This window comes from Oncorhynchus mykiss, chromosome Y (genome assembly GCF_013265735.2).
Source record: "Oncorhynchus mykiss isolate Arlee chromosome Y, USDA_OmykA_1.1, whole genome shotgun sequence".
In the NCBI taxonomy this organism is placed as follows: Eukaryota; Metazoa; Chordata; class Actinopteri; order Salmoniformes; family Salmonidae; genus Oncorhynchus; species Oncorhynchus mykiss.
Window position 1 is genome coordinate 39,748,561 of NC_048593.1, and position 4,456 is coordinate 39,753,016.

A 4,456-nucleotide genomic window follows, 5' to 3' on the forward strand; every position below is an offset into this window, starting at 1 on the left:
ATTATTGAAGCCACAGTCTATAGACAACCTATAACCCACCCACAGCATCCAACTGCCACTATCGTGTGTGTGTGTTCGTACCAAAGAGAATGATAGAGAAAGCATCCCTGTATACAGTAGTTCCCGTTATGGCGTCTGTGAGCACACGGGCAGTACAATTGAGGTGATCTTTTTTAAATATTCAATTTTTTCACGATTGGTCGATCTCTCCTGATGATCGGGTTGGACATGGCTCTAACAGGGTCATCAAGAGGAATCAACCAATGAAGTTGTAAGTCCCACTATAAGTTCACTACATTAAAATGGTGGAAGTACTCAATGGCACTGCCCATGCTAAAACGCCTTTTCGCCACTAGAGGCTTCTATCATTCTCTCTGGTTCGTACTAGTGATCGAGGGGCGGTGAACTGGCTGGCACATTCAGCAAAGGAGACGGAGCATAGAGCGACGTGGATAACACTGAATAACAGGAAGTTTATCTGTTCAACAACAATAACGGTTATCCAGACCTGAGCTGTGTTCAAATACACATACTAACCATACTAACTACTATTTGTGGTGTAAATTGAGTATATAGTAAGCTTATTGTTATAGTATGGACATACAGTTGAAGTTGGAAGTTTACATACACTTAGGTTGGAGTCATTAAAACTAGTTTTTCAACCACAAATGTCTTGTTAACAAACTATAGTTTTGGCAAGTCGGTTAGGACATTTACTTTGTGTATGACACAAGTCATTTTTCCAACAATTGTTTACAGACAGATTATTTCACTTATAATTCACTGAATCACAATTCCAGTGGGTCAGAAGTTTACATACACTAAATTGACTGTGCCTTTAAGCAGCTTGGAAAATTCCAGAAAATGTCATGGCTTTAGAAGCTTCTGATAGGCTAATTGGCATCATTTGAGTCAATTGGAGGTGTACCTGTGGATCTATTTCAGGGCCTACCTTCAAGCTCACTGCCTCTTTGCAAGCATGAGAAAAAAAAAAGAAATCAGGCAAGACCTCAGAAAAACATTGTAGACCTCTACAAATCTGGTTCATCCTTGGGAGCAATTTCAAAATGCTTGAAGGTACCACATTCATCTGTACAAACAATAATAGGCAAGTATAAACACCATGGGACCACGCAGCCGTCATACCACTCAGGAAGGAGACGCGTTCTGTCTCCTAGAGATGAACGTACTTTGGTGCAAAAAGTGCAAATCAATCCCAGAACAACAGCAAAGGACCTTGTGAAGATGCTGGAGTGAAATAATCTGTCAGTAAACAATTGTTGGAAAAATGACATGTGTCATACACAAAGTAGATGTCCTCACTGACTTGCCAAAACTATAGTTTGTTAACAAGAAATTTGTGGAGTGGTTGAAAAAATGAGTTTTAATGACTCCAACCTAAGTGTATGTAAACTTCTGACTTTAGATGTTCTTGCCTAGTCCAGTGGTACTGGTCGTTGTAGGCCCAATCACATCTAGCTCTGCCCATAGTGCCCACAAAGTACCCCCTCGTATTCATTTTAAAATGTTGACATATAATATTGTAACGACCCCCGGTTTATAAGCCTGGATATCGACTCTGCTACTCGAGATAGGAGACACAACCAAAGAAATTAGACGCAGCCTCGCACCAGAAACAGGAAATGACATCATGTTATCCCGGGTAAAAACACTTACATGCTTTTTTTGCCTACTCGGAAGTTACGAGATGAAACCATCTGACCAACTAGTGGGTCACGCTGCGCCCCACTGTCTGATTCATATCGCGTGATTTCTGATCATAGTTTTCGATTATATCGTCTGATTTGTTCTGTATGGGGTGAATAGGGTCTGTCTAGGGAACTTTGGGCAGTGGTTTAAGTGTCAGATAAAATAAGAACACTGGAGGCTGAAAGTGACACTGTTGCTGCTGAACAGTTTCAACTCTATAGCATTTGCAAACCTCAAACATTTGTGATAAGAAAGGAGGTAAATTGTTATTTATTCAAATGATTTATGACAGTCTATTAGATTACTACATTATTAGTAGCCACAGCAGCCTCGTCTGGTTTCCCTGCCCCCTGCAATTCGAATACAGCCTAAAGTATGGGGGAAAAAAATACTGATTATTATGTGTTTTATAAAGCTGCAATGTTAAAAAAAAAAAAAAAAAATCCTCTCTTTACATATCTAAAGTCCACAGCACCAGCCCTCGAGGCATGTTCACCTCCTCCAAAACATCTGCAGCTTCCTCCAGAGGTATTGGTGTAAAAAGCTGAAAAGGGTTTTCATGAAACATGCTCTGTCTAACAGTACTTTTCTCAAACTGCAGCACAGACAAGGAAGAGAAAAGCTCCACCTGCCACCTCTGTCAGGCCACCCATGGCATCTCTCTCAGGTACTTCATCATCGTTGTTTTTCCTCTCTCTGTTGTATTAATTACTATTGTTGCTGTAGTACTTCTACATTTGCAAACCATGTTAATCAATTTGATGGTATAGTTTTTATTTTTAGTGAGCAGCACCTGCAAGCTCCCCGCAGGAGTGTGATCCACCTGCAAGCTCCCCGCAGGAGTGTGAGTCTGAGGTGCCATGGTTGTGCTGTGACTTCTGTCAGCACTGGTTCCACTGCAGGAGTGTGCAGTGACTTCTGGTTCCACTACAGGTGTGTGCTGTGACTTCTGGTTCCACTGCAGGTGTGTGCTGTGACTTCTGGTTTCACTACAGGTGTGTGCTGTGACTTCTGGTTCCACTACAGGTGTGTGCAGTGACTTCTGGTTCCACTACAGGTGTGTGCAGTGACGGTGGAGCTGGGTTTTAATTGTGATTTCTGTGACAATATAGCGATGGAGGTCAATATTTTTTTGTTGTTTTCATTTGCAATAATTTATTTGTAAAAAATAATTACATGTCTAAAATATAATATATATTGATTCAACCCATCTAGTGTATTTCTTCCTTTACTTTCCAAGTGCATCTCTGCAACACAAACTCCAACAGTATTTTCATTGTTTATGTCAATGCACATCACTGAAATTAAAGTTTTATTTGATGTAAATGAGTATGAATAATTTACATTTTTGTATTAAACTGTTATCTACTTTCTCAAAACATAAGATGAATCCGCAAAACCTGTATACACCGAGGATCAGGATGAAGAAGAGTCTGTGACAGTAGGAGTGAAGTTCATGGAAAAAGTGACTCTTACCTTTTGGCTGATCCATTTGTGGTTTCACGGGTGGGTGGGGAAAAAAAAGAGTTGGGTCATGTGGAATCGGTGAAGGTAACCAGAAGTGGTCTAGTGATGATTGTGTTTCTGTTGGGCTGATGAAGAATGCGCTCAAAGTATAACGAACGGGGGCAAGAAAAGTTAATTGTTTCATTTTCAAGAAAAGGTCACCAATGAAAGGAGTGATAACTGGGGTAACAGTAGATATAAACGTTGACTAGCTGAGGGCAAAGATTCCCGGTGTATGTGATGCTTGTCGTCTGATACGACATAGACAGGGTGGTGAGAGTGGGGAAACAGAAGAGTCATTGTCTGTTCTTTTGAGTTTTGAAGTTGAGTCTTTGCCTGATAAAGAGAAGTTAGGATATATAAGTTATCCTGTAAGAGCGTATGTACCTCATACATTACGTTGTTACAGGTGTCCAGCTTATGGGCATGTGGCAGCAGTGTGTAGGTGGGAGGGTCCAAGGTGTTCCTATGTGGCAGCAGTGTGTAGGTGGGAGGGTCCAAGGTGTTCCTATGTGGCAGCAGTGTGTAGGTGGTAGGGTCCAAGGAGTGAGAAATGTGCAGAAGGGCATTTAGACAAAGGAATGTGTAGCATTGGGGAAAGTAATGGAATGTGTTAATTGTAGGGGTGCCCATGGAGCTGGGGATCAGAAACGTCTCGTGCGAGAGAGAAGCCGGTTGAGGTTTCCAGGGTTAGAGTAGAGCAGGAGTTGTCATATGCTGAGGCAGTGAAGAAAGTAGAGGAAGATGGGTCAAGGGGGAGGAGTGGTGAGAGTAGTAGAGATATATCAGTACAGAGGGATAGGCCAAAAAGCTAAATAAGATTCAGTAAGATTAGATTTTTAGAATTTAAGCAATGGTTATTAATTGTACTGCAGGGATGAATCGGAAGTCTCCGAAAATTGAGGTTGTAGTGGCAGCTGCAGAGAGGTATTTGGGTGTGCGAGACTTGACAGCAGAAGAGTTACAGGATGTGTGTCAGAGTGATGGCATGAGGTAGGAATAAATACGTTTAATTAGTGGAGTAGGGGGTACATTTTATTTTATATAATTTGGAAATTAGTGAGTATAGTGTTAGATGGTAGGGTATTTATTTTTTTCAAGTAAAGTATAAGGGAGTTGTACTCCAGTCTAGTAGGTGGCGGTAATGTAACAAACTGGATGCCAACCGCCGTTAAACCTTAGAAGAAGTCCACAGGCGCGCGCGCCGGGCAACGCAATGAAAAGTTGACGGACAAGTATC